This window comes from Cyprinus carpio, chromosome B11, assembly GCF_018340385.1.
Source record: "Cyprinus carpio isolate SPL01 chromosome B11, ASM1834038v1, whole genome shotgun sequence".
Classification (NCBI taxonomy): domain Eukaryota; kingdom Metazoa; phylum Chordata; class Actinopteri; order Cypriniformes; family Cyprinidae; genus Cyprinus; species Cyprinus carpio.
Window position 1 is genome coordinate 16,310,201 of NC_056607.1, and position 19,743 is coordinate 16,329,943.

At 39.4% G+C, this 19,743-nt stretch overlaps 1 protein-coding gene across 1 annotated transcript in view; it reads left to right on the forward strand.

Annotated features, from left to right (window-relative positions):
• The window catches only part of LOC109060853 (plasma membrane calcium-transporting ATPase 2-like), a 119,842-nt gene that overhangs the window by 17,369 nt on the left and 82,730 nt on the right, over nt 1-19,743 (forward strand). The window lies entirely within an intron of this gene.

Here is a 19,743-nt window from a genome sequence, read left to right on the forward strand (position 1 = left end):
GATGCATTAAGCAGAGTACTCGTTATATTTGAAAGCAAGGGGAACTGATTGCCACCTGATCAGTTGCTAATAAGACTTTAATAGCAAATCAATATAAAATGCACACTGTGGTTGCTACAATCAGCTACAGTCTCTCACAGGCAATTAAAAAAGAAATGCACAATGATAAACACACAACAGGGAGTGGAATCCTTTTGAACACAGACTTTAAATGAGCTCTTTTTTACTTGCTTCACTTCTTGGCTATAGAATGATTCAAATATCCCTGGACCCAAAATGAAAGACTTCTTCCCACAAGGCATAAGGCATGCAATCAATTTATGCCATATTTCTTTTATTGAGACAGGACCACAATTTGAACTTAAAGGAGTGGTGTTCACGACAGCAGCCTGTAAAAGGTCTCACAGTTTCTTTCTAGGTCATTGAGGCTTAGGATATTCATTTTTGATGGTGCTGAGGAACAACCGTAGAAAACAGTGTAAACGGGTTCTGCATGCAAATGCAAACGTTTAAAGGTAGGAAATGTTTGCGTATAGCATCTTCAGTTACCTGAGAACACTGTGCACAGAAGCTAATGATCACAGAGGTTAAATAATATCAAGAACAGGGTTTTCTGAGGTATTATAGATAATACACAAGCTCTGTGTTCTCAATGTTTTAGAAGATTTTTTGAAAACCTGTCTCCCTAAAGTGATGAAGACAGCTGTCAAGCTATTATTTTGAATGTTTTTCATTATATATATAGCATGACAGGGGGGTTGATGGCTTTTGTGGGTTAGTTAATTCAGCTTTACAAGTATAATAATGTCAATAATGTTTTTTTTTTCACATTTTTGTCTGTTAATTGTTATTATTATAGATTTCTTATACAAGTATGTCTTAAATCCCATTTCAAAGACCTCTGATGTAAAGTTATACAGAAGAATAATGGTAACAAAATGTTCAAAGCTAGCATGAAATCATAATCTTTTAGCCAAATACTTTTAACCTTAATACTTTCAGCTAATGTCAAGAATCCATCTTACTTTTTCATCCCATTTAATCAACTGGTAATGCCTACATTAGATTACAGGTTGATTAAATGCTATTTCATGTTGACTTTAAGCTTTAGACACTCCCAGAGATCTGTTTTTGTTTTTATCATTTAAGAGTGAGACTGAACTTCTGTTCACCTATAAAATGATCAATACTTGCCAGTATTAGATGGCAGCTGACATATTTTGCATTGATTTTTCCATTGGGCTTAATTCCCCCATAGCTGACGCACATTGTGTCCATCTAAATAAAAGTTGCTATTTAAAGTACAGACTGTTTCTGCATGCAAAGAACACTTCAACAGCTGTTTACAAACTGGGGATTGCAGACCACAATTGGGCACTAGGGGGACATTTCAGAGGGAAAAAATAATAATTTAACCAGTAACCATAACAAAACATTCCAGAATTATTCATTTATATTTGCATTCGCCTGTATCTTTAATCTTAGCGATCTTACATTTTTTTCTGACCCTTCCTTTCCTGTTTACTGGGTGTTCTTCTGCTTCTACTGTAATTACTGATGATAATGAAAAGCTTCTATATCATTTTCCCATGAAAAGCAGTATGGAAATACATTGAATTCAAAATATTTCCCATCAGGTTTTTACATATAAATCCATAATTGGTTACACTCAGATGTACAATACATCCTAATATGAAAGCAAAGATCTGTTACTGTTTCCATTTCATTGCGATTTTGAAAAGTTTGAATATCCCTGACCTAGAAGACCCATGTATTTCCCGCTCTTATGTCTGTCTGATGCAATATGACTCCTTCAACACTTTAAGCCCTATGCAAAACAACTAGAAATGATCTGAATAAATAAACAGACTAAGATCATCTATTTTATGGTTATATGTGTCTCTCTAGCTTTGTTATACAATCACCTGAAGGGATTCCCAGCAGCTCTCATCTCTCTTGTTATCGTCATACCTCGGCAAGTGCTGGACCAGCTCCAGGCTCAAGGGACGATGACTCCCCTCCCCATGCTGACTCAGTCTGTTTCCTGGCAGGCTCATTCTCTCTCTCTCTCTCTCTCTCTCTCTCTCTCTCTCTCTCTCTCTCTCTCTCTCTCTCTCTCTCTCTCTGGCACTGAGCTTCAACAGTTGGACATTTGGAAGCAAAACAGCTTTAGGACGACAGTGGGGCGCTGCGGACAATGTGACAAATACAGACTTCATATTGAGCTGCAGATTGCAGCGATATTAAAAAGTAGATATAGTAGTATAGCAGAAGTAGATACTGATATAGAACTAAAAAAAAATGACAGGGGAAGCAAATGATCCTACAAAGCTGAGGGGCAAGTTAACTCGCTGGTGAGATAAACTAGTTAGGTGCCATTTGCAGAGGAAATAAAGAATGAAAAACAAACAAACAAACAAGGCGTCACCAGAGGGTTCAGATTCTACAAAAGGTGCACCTGCAAATGGGTTTATTAATGTGAGGATTCATGAGCCAAAAGCACTGCTGTAATTCAATAAATCCAAGATTGCTGCATGCTAATGCCTGCCTTCGTCCAGTAACCGTTTGCACTGTCACTTTTATCTAATTTTAGGCTTGAGAGGTAAACAGATGTGTACTGATGTGTACCGCCTATTCTCTTTTGAAGTATACCCTCTGGTTACAATTACCCAGAATACAACAGGGCGAGCAGTATTTACTGACATTTCTGTTGTGTATAGCATACAAAGGAGTTTTATTTGCGTCCATTTACAGTATTTACATTTTTTTCAAGCTTGCATTTTTTTCTTATTGAGACACGGTGCGCTCTACTGGTGCACAAGCTTTATATGAGCTTCATATGATCACAAATGTCAAATAAACAAAGCCATCCATCGGAACGCGATCTCCAATTAATGCCCTCGGTTTACTGCCTTTCGATCAAAGAAATTGCAGGAGTAATTAGAAAATCTCATTTGCGGCTCGCACATCAGCCTTGAGACTCACGCACTGTGGTGATGAATGGCTGCAGCCCTTTCAGGCCAGTGAGTGTATAATGAACGCCACAGGCATGCAATGTGTCAAAGTAATTGATAGCCTGGATAACTGTCACTTCGCCTGTTCTCCGAGATGTCCCTGGGTTGTATGTGCCACGGAGTCGTGGCATTACGGTTTCTCACACCTTCTTGCTTGCTGCAAGGCATGGCTAGACTTGAACTGAACTGAACTTCGGTGAGCACAATACAACTTGAATATGTTGGCTGTTTCACACGTATCATATTCATCTTGTTCTACTTGCTTATGAACTAAAATGTGCCATTCAACAGGTTGTGCGAGATGTTGAGTTTATGTCTACAAGTCGTTTATGTGTTAGTTTAAATTAGTTCACTTCCAGAATAAAAATGTTTTGATAATTTACTCATCCCCATGTCATCCAAGATGTTCATGCCTTTTTTTCCTAAGTCTAAAAGAAATTAAGGAAAACATTCCAGGATTTTTCTCCATATAGTGGACTTCAATGGGATCCAACAGGTTGAAAGTCCAAACTGTTGCAGTTTCAATGCAACTTCAAAGGGCTCTACACAATCCCATCTGAGGAATAAGTGGCTTATCTAGTGAAACGATCTGCCATTTTCAAAAAAAAAAATATATATATATATTTTTTAGCCACAAATGCTCATCTTGCACTAGCTCTGCTATGCGTGTCCATAACTTCACACATTATGTAATCATGTTGGAAAGGTCACACGTGATGTAGGCGGAAGTACCGACCCAGTGCAAATTAAACGCCCTTTATAAAATAGGGTAAACAATGATGTTGGACAATTTTGAAGTCGGAGTTCGGTACTACTTCTGTCTACGTCATGCGTGACCTTCCCAATGCCATTATAAAATGCGTGAAGTCATCACACAAAGTTATCACGCAAAACTTTACACAACAGGTGTGTGAACTCATAAATTTGTTCTTAACTTTGTTCTAATGAGTGAGTGCATTCCTGCAGTTAGTAATTTGCATAAAATGTGCACAAACCATGTCTATATAAGGGCTTTCCATAGCAACTTCCCTCTCTCTAGCTTACTGGCCTGAAAGCATGCACTAAAAAAAGTTCAAATTAAATAAGTTCAATAAAAAAATTCTATAATTTAAAAACACTTGCATATTCATGGTTTTTAATGTTTGTTAATAGTCAAATGCAAGTAAACAAATGGAGTGATAAATCTTTCTTTTTAGTAAGTAGGCTATTCTTTTTAGTTAGTTTACATTTTTATGATTTAATTAATTAGTAGCTTTTCATCTTCAGCTTACAAACCCCCTGCAGTTCACTCACAAACCCTAGTTTAAGAAATCCTATAATAAAGCAACATGGACAAAGTTTCTCTTGAAAATAAACATGATCAACAGATCCCTTGGTGTTCCTCTTCCACAAAACATATTTATGACTCATAGGGTTAGGGTTCATTGATATGCAATGTCACAAGTTTGTTATTGGCCTACAATTTTTGTCCAGTAAAATTGACTAAAACATCTCTTCCCTCTGATACAATCTTTAACTCACTAGCAAACAGAAAACTGTGGTTTTACCAGGCTTTTGACTATAAAAAAAAGAACAAGAACTTCAATATGTGTCATCCCACCTTTCGGTTTCAATAGAAAATTCTTCCACACAGTAAAGCAAACCATTATCCGAGGTTTATTCGGGAAATCTACAAGAGAAATATAGCTTCTAAAGGTCATTGTATATACAGTTACCTCTGGATTTTGTGGGCTTATGAAGGCCTGTGAATTACTATGATTGGATTGAGAGAGAAAGAGTGGACACATATCAGCAGGAATTGTGGGATTCTCTGTCAGACCTCAACAGCATTATGCCATACACTCTTGCACCTCATCAGTAGCCTTCAGAAGCTGAACTTCCACTAAGCACATTAATCCACAAAGAGTGTTTCTCTCGCTCCTCTTTCTTTCGGTGTAAACACAAGAGAGATTGAGTCTTCTAAAAAACTCTTTCTGTAACCTCTTCTCCTCTCTAACTATCTTTCATGATGTACAGTCACAATAGAAGCACTATTTGTAAAGCAGGCACTCCTTTTCCTTCTCACACCCGAGGGCATCATTCTCCACTCTTAGACCAGTTCATATGACTAGGGTGATTTGCCAAGCCAGAAAATCATCTGTCATCATGTCTGCAATAGACTGTGATTGTATAACTGTGCCGCATTTACATTTATGACTATAAAGTACACCATGGCAACTGGAGCGAAACAGGGCAGTGACACAGTGGGCTTCCTGTGAGGATCTGGGCCTGGCATGCGATTCAGAGCATGCCATTATTTTGTTAGTCATGCATACAGGGCCACATGGATCACAGCTGTTAACAAGTTCGAGTGCTTGTGGTAACCCCCACAATATCCTCTGTTACACAGACCTGAGCAGAACCATAATAGTTTGATATATATTATTGATCTGGTGCAACAGACAGAAGGTGAAGCGTGAATGGTGTGAAAACATTTTAAGACAGTATCGACAGTGCACAGCTAGAGACAGGGAATAAACATTAAAGATGCATGCGGACATGATCTACACATATTTACCAGTACTTTAAACAAATACAGCACCCCATGACTAAAAAAAAAAACTGAAGCAAAAAATATCATGTTCCCTTTAATTTGAATTTCGAACTTAGTTTTATTGTTTTCTTTGTTTGGTATATATAGTCGTGACCCGTGTCTGAAGCATACAAATGAAAAAAACACCAACGAGTTGGCCGGCGACAGCCTCTGATGTCACTACCGGTGCGACTATAAAACAGGCACCGGGAAAACACGTCATTCTCTTCTTCGTCTTCACTGACTGTTTTGTTTGAAGCGTGCATCTGAGAAACGACCACGGTAAGAGCGATCTTTCTCTGTAATTATCATGGCATCCACTAGCAAGGCGTTTAGGCAGTGTGTACATCTGTGTCGGCGTTATTTGACACCTGATGACACACACAGTCTTTGCGTCTTTTGTTTGGGCGAAGAGTATGCACGCGACGTCCTTGAGGGGGCGATTTGCGTGCATTGCGAGCGTTTTTCTATGAAAAAGCTCTGCTCTCGTCTGTCTCTCTTTTCGAGAAAAGAGGGACAGCCATCTGCTTTCCGCGGTTCAGGACCCGCCGCTGCTGAGGCACGGAGGAGAATGAGCTCGTGGGGATCGCAGGTGGATCTCGCTGAGGAGTTTAGAGAGGGACTTTCCCTTTCACGCTCTTCGGCTGCAGACGAGAGTGAACTTCAGGAAGAAGATGTGTTGTCATTAACACTTTCTGATACTGAAGTTAGTGCTCTGCTGGGTTCTGCCCAGGAAGATCAGGAGATGTCTGAGGGGTGAAGAAGCTGAGGCTGAGCCTTCTCAATCTTCCTGCCCTGCGTATGCGGAGCTGTTAGAGGTTATGGAGCGCGCCACGGCAAAGTTGGACTTGCCATGGAAGCGTGCCAGCAAAGTGACGCCGCGTGGTCGCCTCGACGAGCGTTATTTGTCTGACCATAGCCCTCCAGCCCAGGTGAGCCTTCCATTTTTGCCTGATTTACACACAGAAATTGAAAAAGAATGGAAGAGGCCGTTTTCTTCTCGCATCCATCGGTTTCAGCATACGAGTTATGCCAACATCGAGGGGATGCGCGAAAGCGGCTATGAGAAGATGCCCCCTGTAGAAGAGACGCTGGCTAGCTATCTCTCTGTGGGGGAAACATCCTCTCTTAAACCTCCCTCTTTGCCATCTAAGCCCCTACAGGATACATCCCGCTTAAATGGCAGAGCATACGCAGCAGCAGGTCAGGCTGTGGCTTCGTTGCACACAATGGCAGTGCTTCAGGCTTATCAGGCTGATCTGCTGAAGGACCTGGATAAAGGCGAGGGCCTTTCAGCTGACCAGGTAGCCGAGCTGCGCCGCACCACAGACCTCTCTCTCCGTGCTACCAAGCAGGCCGCCTCCGCCATGGGTCGTCTATGGCAGCCATGGTGGTAACGGAGAGACATCTGTGGGTGAACCTGGCAGACATCGGGAGGAAGGAAAGGGGCTTTCTTCTCGATGCTCCGGGTCTCGCCTTCTGAACTTTTCGGTACCTCCATCGAGACGGTGGTCGAGAAGTTCAGGGAGGCAAGGACGCGCTCGGCTGCCTTTAAATCCTTCATTCCACGAAGGTCCAGGTCCGAGCCCGAACAACATAGGGGTCCTGGCCTGTCTCGGTCTGAGGATCAAAGACAGGCGCAGAAGGCTAGTGTCGCGGCTCGCGCTCCTCCCCCGCCTGCGGGTAGGGGTGAGAGGAATCGTGGGTCACAAGGACATAAGCAGGACCTGAGGGATGTGATTCAGACGAGGCAGCGTACTCGTCCGAATCAGAGCGATACCTAGGTAGCTACTTATTCCCTTTGGGTGGTCATTTCTGTTTTTATCCTCCCCTGCCTAATTCCCCTGTAACCACCAGCTCTCTCCACCTGATCGAGGTTAGGTGGAAAATTCTCGAACATAACAGTCTCCTATGCTGGACCTATGATGTTTTGGCTGGTTCTATGTTCATAGTAACCACCTTACTGATGGTCCGGACTAAAGGAGGCGCCCCTTGAGCAGGGCTCCAGTACAGCAGGGTGGGTGAGTATGTACCCTTCTGTATATGTTTATGAAAAATTGCTGGTGGTTATGTGTCTACTAATAAACTCTGTGAGTTTCCTTTACAGTGCTAAGCAGTTACGGCGTGTCCTAAACACTCGTCAGCACCGGCCGTCCGGCCTTGTGCTCTGGTTTAGGCGACCGAGGTCACAGGTTTCTGCGGGAGCCTCGCTGATCATCAGACAGCACTGCAGGGAATTTCATGGATGTCCAGCCAGGTCACCCTGAGGGGCCTCCTGGCTGCTTAGTGGTGTTGTCGCATCCAGCGGGAAGTGGAGGTGATAGTTACAGAAGACTTCCTGTATACACTGCCTCAGGTGATGCTCCCCTCGCCAGAGGTGTACAAGATTAACGAGCTTGCCTCTCCCGTACGGTTCAGCGCCTCTGCGATGCTTAGGAACCTATAAGTACACACGCTAAGCTCTGTGTACTTTCTGGAGACCACATGGTGGTCAGTGTGCACGTGAACACTTTGCACACTTTCTAAATCCACGTAAGTGGTAAGTGTGCATGCAAGACTATGTGCACTTTCTAAAAATCCTGTACGGTAAGGGTTACGCGCTCCGCCTCATTCCCTTTCTTGAGATGATTAGACCTTGGTTCCTTGGGCTCCATTCAGCCAGTATGTATTTGTTTATACACTTCAAGCATCGCTCCCCTCAATATGAGGGGCTATTTGGGCGATTCTCGTGGTAGTTTAGCAGTTTACAAAAAGGGACGCCTATGAGCGCGCTACTCTGAATTCGGAGTTCTCTTCTCATATGAGATTGAGTTCGCTGTTTTTCCCCATTGCGCTCCAGGTGTATTTGAAATGCAAAACCATTTCATCTATGAGCTGCTCTATCAGAGTGCCACAAGAGCCCTTCCTTAGAACAGTATTTGAAAATCCATGATATGGTAAGTGTGCACGTGAAGTCTTTGCACACTTTCTGAAATCCACACTGTGGTAAGTTCGCACGCTAGTACTCTGCGTTCTTTCTAAAATCCTATATGGTGAGGGCTTCGCGCGGGTTGCTTCGTGCCCTTTCTTGAGCTGGTAAAAGCCCCGTTCATCTTGGGCGCCACTCCACCCATGTATTCTCGGATACCTATCTAAACAGGGTGTTGCTACTGGAGATCTGTTGAGACAGCTCCTTCAGCAAGCTTTTGCGGAAGCAAGCTGTAGCCTCTGTGTGACAGGCAAGACTTAGTATAAAATGCTAGGTTCCTAGCCGTATCCCTTTAAAGGAATCTTTCATGATTCCAAGCCTTTAGCTCTACCACCGGGCCGAGGCCCTAACAATTAAGTTGGGTATGTAGCTTAGGCCTTTGGCCGTAAGGGGTATTGTCACAGACAGCCGTCTAAACGTCCCGGGGGCAACTCCCATTGAAATGGTAGAGTTGGTACTTAGTGTTCGCCATGATTCTGGCCTGCACTCCCCTCAGCATGGCGGCGTGGGTATACTGTTCCCCATAGCGACCCCTAGAGGACGCAGTTCGTCTCAGGTTACGAATGTAACCATGGTTCCCTGAGTAGGGAACGAGACACTGCGTCCTCTAGCTCCCTGCCATGCTTCGGACGCAAGCTTCAGACGAAGAAGTGAATGACGTGTTTTCCCGGTGCCTGTTTTATAGTCGCACCGGTAGTGACGTCAGAGGCTGTCGCCAGCCAACTCGTTGGTGTTTTTTCATTTGTATGCTTCAGACACGGGTCACAACGAGGTGTTCCCCATAGCGACCCCTAGAGGACGCAGTGTCTCGTTCCCTACTCAGGGAACCATGGTTACATTCGTAACCTGAGACGTTTTTAGTGACAACTATTAGATACCTTTGATAAACTATTATTAAATTAGCCTAGCATGGAAATCAGATGTCTATATACCTGCTTATTTTAGTCTGCCCCACCAAGGTCTTGACCTTTTCGACTAAAAATTAAAACCATACAACGTCAGGATTTTGACATTATTATTATTATTAGGAAATGAATATATTTTCCACATTTTCTGTTGTAACACCCCAAAATGTTTATTTTAAATTTTGCAACTTTTATAGGATCTATTTTAGTAAACACATTTACAAACTCAAGCTTCAACACTGATACTGTAAGAAAAATCACTAAATAAATATTTTACTAAATTCAAGTTATAAATAACTAACATTTGGTAACTACTGTAGCAACTATTGAACAACAGTTTCATTTAAAAGAGCCACAATTCTGTATCCCAAATTTTGGTAACAGGGTTGCCAAGACAGCACGTTTTGAATATAGAGTGCTGCTGAGGTTATGAACCAAGTAAATATGTGAAAATATAGTAAGTGCATGATGGAATGGCAGAATGTAAGCACTGCACAGCGGCAGAGTCTTATTAGCATATAAAGGAGCTTGTGTTCTTGTGTCCCTCTGGCTGATATTAAGTGAGTGTTTTTTTGGCTTACTCCCTCTGCGCTGTGAACTTATTATGTTTAAAAGTAATTCTGCAATAGAATTCTCTCCGAGCAGCTCCATGTGAAATAGGCCACTGGCAAACTCAAGCATGTAAATGGTTCGGGAGGTACATTGCATTTGTGAGAGAAAAGCACGATTCATGAAAATGATTGGAACCTATGTGTTTGTATACTCAAATTTTACAGTCGAAGCCACAGGCTGTTGTGGGTTTCTTACACACATGCTCAAACGAGCATGTTTATCTGTTTCACGTGGATTTTGCTAATTGAACGTGTTTATATTTATGTATAAGTTCCTCATTTGCAAACATGCATTTTACATGTTTTGAATGTGGTATGGTTTCCTAACTGCAGCATCCTGGGCTCTGATGCTGCCGGATGCATGCGGACTGAAACTATGCCGGTGTTTGAAGTGAAAGCCTGGGTACAGGATTGTATGTGTGTGTGAGTGTTTGTGGCTTGAATGCTAATGATGAGGCAGTGGTACCAAGCGTGGGAGAGAGGGAAAAAGGTCTAACACAGCCCACGTTGGTGACGTTACTCAAGAGAGGCTCTGCAGCAGCAGAAACACAATTTCACACTTTCCTTTTAGGATTACTGGTTTCAAAAAGCATATCATAATTCAAACTAAATATGCCGTATTGCAAACACATTTTACTTCAGCTGTATAAACCAGAGGATTTGATTCAGAATTGACAAAAGAAATGATTGTTATTCAGTCGTTTAACAGACTTGAATGAGAAGAGCTTCAGTACGGCAACAGAGAATCATCATGACAAAGAAATAGATGGATTCACTTGGGTCCCATCTAAGAGTGGAAATATATATAGATGGATTCTCTTGAGTCTTCTCACATTTCATAGTCTCAACCACTTCAACTTAAAGGCAGAATATGACTATAAGATCAACCATAAGGAAGAGCTGTTGGGTCAGAAATGGAGAAGGTTGCCGCTTTACTGATTTACCAGCATTAACGGTCACTTTTGTTTTCAGCAAGCTCATAAAACGAGAGATATGCTTGTCATGAATCACATAAAATGTCTGTGCCTTTTCCTGACTGGAACATGATGACAGAAATAGTCCTGCACTCTTCTGTAGCTATAGTAACGCTAATGTATCCAAATGCTTTTGTTCTCGCCGTTCCAAAACACATTCCTCTGAAAATGACAGTCATTATCAAAATGCCCCATAATTTCGTATTATGGCTTTAAAAATGCAAGGTATTTCATATATGAAGGATTTCTAATGCCAAAATGTTTATTCACAATGTACTCAGTTGGATATAAATGTATGTTAATGGCCAAAATTAATTTATGTCAAATCAACTATGAACTATCACTGTAAAAAAAATTTTTTTTTTCAAATTAGTAAATTAAAACTAAGATCACTGGAGTTGTTCTTTGAGTTAATCTACAATGTTTCTTGCCATTTCTTTCTAACTGTTTGTGAAGTTTACTAGCAATTTCAAGTGTATGACAACAGTACAGTTTTGTACATGAACCTATGAGCTCATGCTTATGCTCATGACATGGATGGGTGGACGAACGCAGGGGCATAATAGCGGAGTCCTGCTGGAAGTGTGTGAGGTGCATTTGATGCCCATTGGAACTGATAAGAGAGGAGCGTACAAATTAGGAGAAATTAGTCTCTGAAACACTGTCCCGACTGTAATCACTCGCTCATTTTCAGCCACACTGTTGGTGTTCTTCTCACGGTAGATTGCAATTCACTCAATAGTCAATGAACTGAGGAATGAGCATGCATTTCAAATTAGTGTTCAGCATCCTCACAAGGAAAGACTCAGGGACTCTGTGGGATATAACCATGGTTAAAGGTGATGTTTTGTGCAAAAGCTTATATCCAAGTGTCCTTACGCAGTCTGTTTGGAAAAAGCTTTGTCACAGCTGCACCGCAGAGCTCATGAATTTCTGAGCCTCAAAATCAGCCTGGCACTACATATAATTGTATTGCCAGCAGCCAAAGGTTAGAGCAACCATTCTGACTGCAGGTCAGAAAAAAATATTCCTCTGAGGATGTCATACTTCGAAGTTGAGTCAACACTGCAAATTGGGAAAGATTTCTAAAAAACAAACAAACAAAAAAAACAAAAACCTTTTATGGTTAAAGACTAGATGCATTATGAGCTACTAGTATAGATATTCTGAATATTGCTTTTAATCACAAATGACAAATATGTTATTCAGCAAAATTATACGATATTCATAGTTGTGAATCATTTAAAACTGTACTGAGAGTGCCTTATAAATTTCTGATAAAATAAATAAATTCCTGAATTCTAATTCACTTTGAATCAGAGTAGCAAACAAGAATGTAGAATTGGGTACATTTAACTGTATATATATATTTTTTGTCTAGAATATATCATATAATTTGGACTTTAACATGCCGTAAGTCTGAAGGTTCCAACTTTCTGTTTGTTGTGGTCAATACAAATTCCAACTAAATTTAAATTCTAACTCACCAACTGTAAGAGGTTCATTGTGAATTTTGCACATTAAAGGGATACTCCACTCCAAAATCAAAATTTTGTCATTAATCACTGATTGTCTTCCGAACACAATTTAAGATATTTTGGATGAAAACCGGGAGGCCTGTGACTGTCCCATAGACTGCCAAGTAAAACAGTGTCAAGGTCCATAAAAGGTATGAAAGACATCATCAGAATACTCCATCTGCCATCAGACGTGCAATCTGAGTTATATGAAGCAACGGGAACACTTTTTGTTAAGTGAAACCACCCCCCCCCCCCAGAAAAAAACGACTTCCATCGCCGTATGCTGCGTATGCTCTTCTATATTATCCGCGCCACAATGATGCGCTGATTCTAGGTGTATTTAGCTTTGATTTGAAAGAAAACAGCACATCCTTGTGGTGTGGATGATACAAAAGAGCATACGCAGCATACCGTGATATGGAGAGACACAGAGGAGACTGGTGACAAAGGAATTGTTGAATAAAGTTGTTATTTTTGTTTTCTTCACCTACAAAAAGTGTTCCCGTCACTTCATATAACCCAGATTGCATGTCTGATGGCAGATGGAGTATTCTACAGCCACTGTGCAGGTTTCTATTTGTGAGGTTTGGTTAGCAGTGACTGAAATGCAGCTTTACACACCTGTCTGCTACTCTGCAGTAGCTTTTTTTACTGCTGGCATTACAATACAGTTAATTTGTTTGACAGAAACTTTCCTTAATAAATCTTTATCTGACCAAGATCTTCTGTGTTCTAAGTCACTCACAATTCTTTTGACAGTTCAATAATTTCTATTTGCTTTTCGCGAAATATTGTTTGTTTTGATGCCTTTCGCAAGACATTGCATTGTTTCATACTTTTCATATTCAGAAAGATTTTTCTTCTTCACCATATTTCATGAGAACAGTGACTTGCTTAATAATGTGGAACAACCTCTTTACGTAGGGTTTCCATTTACCTAAGAAGACCTGGCAAACTATTGACCAAACCTGTCTGAGACTGATACCAGTTATCTAAAAAGATGTAAAAAAACAACACAAACAAAAATCTGACTCTTTATTGTACCGAAATCCTATTGATATGTCACTTGCATAATAATTTGGAACGCAGTGTACTTGGCAGTCTATGGGACAGTCACAGGCCTCACGATTTTCATCCAAAATATCATAAATTGTGTTCCGAAGATGAACGAAGCTTTTAGGGTTTGGAACAAGTGATTTGGGGTTTGGGGTATAGAATGGGGGTTTGGGGTAAAGAATGGTCAACCCAAGAATGTTAATTTGCTGAAAATTTATTCACCCTCAGACCATTCAAGATGTAGAGCAGTTTGTTTCTTTATTGGAACAAATTTGGAGAAATTTAGCATTACATCACTCGCTCACCAATGGATCCTCTGCAATGAATGGGTGCCGTAAAAATGAGACTCCAAACAGCTGCGAAAAACATTCTGATGGCACCCATTCAATGCAGAAGATCCATTGGTAAGCAGTGATGTAAAGCTACACTTTTCCAAATCTGCTTCAGTGAAGAAACAAACTCCTCTACATCTTAATTGGCCTAAAATCAAGTACATTTTCAGCAAATGTTCATTTTTGTGTGAACTATTTTGATTTAACAAATAATAACATTTAATTATATTACTATTATAATTGTTGAATGTTTTTTGTCTCCACACCTTTTATTATTATGCATGCTTTACATTTTATATCAATCAGTTTTCGTCACTTTACTAGATTTCATTTCTTGAGATAAACCTCAGCAAACATCCTGACACACAATCATTAATAGGTTAAAGCGTGCATAGCATGTTGCAGGAGAGAAATATAGATTGCCTGTCAAAGTAGCCATGGAGACTACTTGCTGCACGCGTTCCTGGGTGCACACACTTACACCCACTTGTACACTGACAATTATAGACTATATGATCACAACCACTGGCTCAAAATGTCTTTAACATTTACTTGATTGATAAGGAAAGATATAATGGGTGTTAATGAAATCTGATGCATCTGTCAAAATCTAGATCAAAATCAAAATGTAATCTGACAAAAATATATGCATGAACAGGGCTGTAGCTGGGGTTTGCGGGGCCCTGGGGCAGCTTGTGCCCTTGAACCCTGATTGAAATTGTGTAAATAGCACAAATAAATAAATAGAACAAAGATACAAATTAAACAATGTTTAAGATTTTTTTCAAGTTTGTCGGTGTCCAGGTACAGAAACTGAATAATCAAATGTAAAATAGCATTGCATACTCTCCACTCTATAAATTAATATTGATTAATTCTTGATAAAACTACAGAGTAATTCAGTAAAGGGCTGTGAGTGATTTTCTCCCATTCCATTTCTTGGATTAACATAAAGGAAACCTACAGCAGTTAGTAGGCTAAACTGGGCGAGGTTACTTTAAGAGACAATGCATCCAATATAACGATACACATTCGATAGATATCTTTCTCAACTGTTTAATTTAACTTAATACATAACTGACAATTTTTTTCAAAGATAGTCGCAAAGACACATACTATTTATGTGACATAAATTTGTATGTATCCATTGGTTCAAGAGCAAGAAGCCTGGCCTCGGCCAGTTGGTTGAACCCCCCATCCCTCCCCCAGCCATGGACACCTATAATCTTCCCCATCTTTCACCCCACCAGCGACGGCCCTGTACATCTACAATTTAATTTATTAACATCAGTTAGTGCTTTAGCTTTAATGAACAGAAACATCAGTTAGTGCTTTAGCTTTAATGAACAGAAATTTTTATTGCATTTATTATGGTAAGGTCTAAGTGAATGTCAGTTTTGAATAATTAAAAGTAACAGACATATTGGTGGATGTTAATTCATGTTTGCTCATAATAAATTAACTAATGATCATTTATACAACTTTAAAATTTAATTTCTACATATAACATTATTAACCAAGATTAGTAAATGCGGTAGAAGTATTGGTCATTATTTAATGTTAGCAGAAATATTAATAAATTGAGCTTTATTCTAAAGTGCAACCAAATATAATAGTAAAATACAAAGCATAATCCAAAAATTGGTGTGAAGTGATGAGGTGCACCTCATGCCCATTGGAACTGATTAGTGGAAGCTTTAAATGAGGAAATGAGTCTCCGACACACTGTCCTGACTGTGACCAATTACTTTTACCTTTCCAGCTTTTTAGTTTTCTGCTCATGGTAGTCCGCAACTTGCCTGAAAGTCAATTAATTTAAGTATAAAAGCTAAAGTTCTACAGAGTATGACTGATGAGAACATATCTTACTGACCCACCTGAGTGCCCTTATCTGGTAGAATCACCAGTAAACCAGTACTGAAATCTGCAGAACTCATGTTAGCAACCCAGATTCTTTATATGCTTAACAACAGCTATCCCTGCGTGTTTGTTTAATAAAACATTTCACATTAGTCCCATGGTATCCAATAAAACTGTAAAATGATTTCTGTAGACTGTGAATAGCCTACTACACTACACTACACTTTCATATGAAAACTGGATATGAGAAAGGGTGTTAATGGAGGGAATTTTTAACCTTGAAGCTTTCACACCACACGGATGACACTCTGTGGGGTGTTAATCTGGGCCAAAACTAGTATGTGTATCTATGTGCTTCACGCTGTGGTGCTTTAGTGTTAGGGGCATGAATTTGTTAGGCAAATAAAAAGTTGCCAAGAAGAACTGGAATGAATATGGCAGTGTATGGTACTTTGAAGATTTCAAGGTTTGTGAAATAAATCTAGAAAATAAATCCCTCAAAAACAGAAGCACTATGAAAATAAAGATACACCTGCAATAGAGAGACTGCAAATGTGCCCATTTTTCTATGAAAATGTGCAGAGATAATATGCATTCTATTTGTGTGACTACATGTTTACATTATGTAAAGTCATTCAGTATGTGCAAAGTGCTGTTGGGAATGATTTGATGGAAACATTAGTTCTAAAGGATGGCAGGTCTGCTTCGTCAACCAGCTGATCTAAAACCATCACAGATACATTAGCAAAGAGCAGCTAAATGCCATGAACTGTCCAGTAGACAGATTGAGAAAGATATCTTTAAATCTAAGGAAAGAGTTTCAGAAAACATTTTCAAGGCTAAGCATTTTAGTTTTTCTTGGCAGCTTTCTTCAGTAGGGTGTCAGCTAAAGTGAGACAAATCATGCCACAGCCTGTGTCTGCATAGTGGAGGCAAAACCCTAAGAGCCCAGTTTTCTGAAGACTCTCTCTAGAAAAAATCATAAATAATAAAACAAACTACAGTGCTTTGGCACTGACAGATAAACAGTGTGTCTGCTTTCTGCAATCACCCTTATATCTGACACTGTGCATGCACTGACAAAATATGTAATGTGGGTTAATGACATGATGCTCAATTTTTTTTTTCATCATATCTATCAATTTATTTAAACAAACATTAAAAATACAGTTCATATTTAGAGTGACTTGAATACACCTTATGTATAATGCACATGCTTTCATTTTAATGAATTAAAAATAATTGTGACTTTTTTGGGGGAAAGTAAAATGAATAAAGGAATAACTGTTTAAATAACCTTATTAATAAGGAATACTCTTATTAAAACAATTAAACTCTTGGATTTTGCATAGTCATGTATTATTATTGTTATTCTTTAAAAGTACAAATATATATTTTTAAAAAATTACTTAACAGCTTACTAATCTTTGAAAAAACGATTGTACGTCAAATAAAAGTGCTGACCCTGCAGACCCTCATGACTGTGTGTCAAGGTCAGTGAGTCTGACCTTGAAGGAAATGTTAGTTCTGGATGTAAAATGTCATGTAGTGAAAAATATATTTTAAAACATGTTCGCTTAGTAATAAAGATTAAAATGTGTGTATACTGTAAGATGTACAGAAAATATTTTGAAATTTTATTTAATGGTTACACCAGATAAGTGAATACACTGAAATCAAACATAAATACAAAACGTACATTACTAATAACTTAATTCAATAAATTGGCACATGTTTTACATTAGGCTTTGCTTGTGACATTTCCTATGGAAATACCAGTATACGTGTATGAAGAATTTCAGTAAAAAATAAAAATAGCCCAGTCACATCATTTAAATATTATTTTAATTTTAGGCAGTCAGTTGAATATTGCAATAAACCCACAGCGATAAAAACACACCAAGAGAACATAATGGTAGAAAATACAGTGTTCATTTCAACTGCTCTGGATTTTATGTTCTGCTGTTCAGTACTTATGACCCTGCACTGTTACAGCCCATTTTCTCTCTAATATTTGGCAAATGAGGATGTAAAAGGCAATATTTTAAAACACAAAGGAAAATTAAAATTGAGAGAAGCCGTTAAGGCTTCAGGCATTATCTCTCAGTCTGCAAGGAGACATCTCATTTACCATTTGCCTTCGCTCTGCAACATTAAAATTTGAAAAGCAACCCAGACTATTTCTTCTCACTTTTCTAAACATTTCCCCTTGTCTCTGGATGTGCTGCCTGCTTACTCTGCCCTTGGACTTTTTTGCCATTCTGGGATTCCCGCAGCTTCCGCAGCTCATAACAAAAACCATATTTAGGTTACTTAGAAATCTACAAAGATGTTTTTGAACATGCTCTCATCAACACGTTTGTCCTTTGGTGCATCTTAGAGTCATTTGGGTGCTTTAATAGCGCAAGCAAAAGCAGGCTGTTTATTTGAGAGCTCTGTTTAAAAGACTCCATTAGAGATGAATATCATTACTATAACAGAGCGAAGACTGTTTTTCTTAATTGTTTATTTAATTGACCTTGAAGAGCTGGATCATAAGACCTAAAAGAGACAAGACTATTTTGTGGCACAGCTGAGATGAACCATAAGGTTTGGATGAATCATATTTTAGCCAATTAGCAGTGACGGTCCATACATCATAAGAAAGCATTGCACTCGTCACTTTAAAGAACATCTTTGACAATGTGGCTGTACTGTGGCATTCATACATCATCATCTATCCCATTTGTGTTTGGTAGGAGGACAATCAACGGTTTATTCTTGGCTGCCGGCTGCATTCTCCAACCTTCTACCATCTACTGCTGCCACAACACCACTTGTATCAAATGTAAATATGCCATTCTGAAGTCAGATACATGAGTTATTGGAGCAAAAATAAGGCACACACTGTCCTTTGGAGTGTCTTGCTACGCTTCACACCATACATGTCAAGTTTCTGCTCTCCAGGGGGAAGATTTGTTTTGCAAGTCTACACTTTCTTAATGTAGTCCTTCAGATCTGTTGACACCCTGTCTGTGTAAATAATGGTATTTAAAATAGCCATTTGGACGTGAAGTGTAGACAAACAAACAACAGAAAATCAAATAGAGCCACATGATGATTTACAATATGCCATTGAAGGAACACTGATATTAGTTTTGCGACTCTCTATTCAACCTGTTAACTTTTAAGCGGTGCCTCAAGATGCAAGGAGAAGAGGATTACGACACATAGTTTAAGTTCTTCTTGGCATCTGAATAAATGATGACTTTGCACAGTGTTGCATGACTGATGTTGCAATATCATCAACCGTGGGCATCTAATGAATATAATTTTGGAATAATGATATCAGTGTGAAGATTTACTCTTTTTAATCTATTTTGGTTGCATTGTGCTCTACACTATGTGCCCTACGCTACATGTGACATAGATCTGAATTTCATATTAAATCTGTGTGACATTCTGGTCTAACTGCTTCAATTCATATCTTCTCTTAAGCACTGATATCAAATTCTTAGCTCTTTCATCTCAGTAAGGCAGAGGTTTTTCTTTTTAAACAGGATTACAGCTTTTCTATGTAAACCAAACAGTGGCAATAATTGTGAAACTAATAAGGCCTCAGCCTCATTATAGGTGCCACAGTCACATAACTGTCCAAGGAATAAAAACATCTACAGTATGAATGTGCAGTCACCCTTTTAAGAGTATGCAATAATGGCAGAAATATATAGGTAACTATGGCTCTCAAACAGTAATGGGCCACTTGTGGGCTACTGGTTCAGTGAAGATGCCAGTGATTTCAAAACATTGATGAGATCGCATGTCTGCAAAGAATAAAAATGGTGTTTGTTCACCACTATGTAGGCCAAACTGACTACTGCATCATGTTACAATTCTTAGCTATCGCGCCCTTACATTAGTCACAAAAAAGAGGTGTGAAATGTTATAAAGT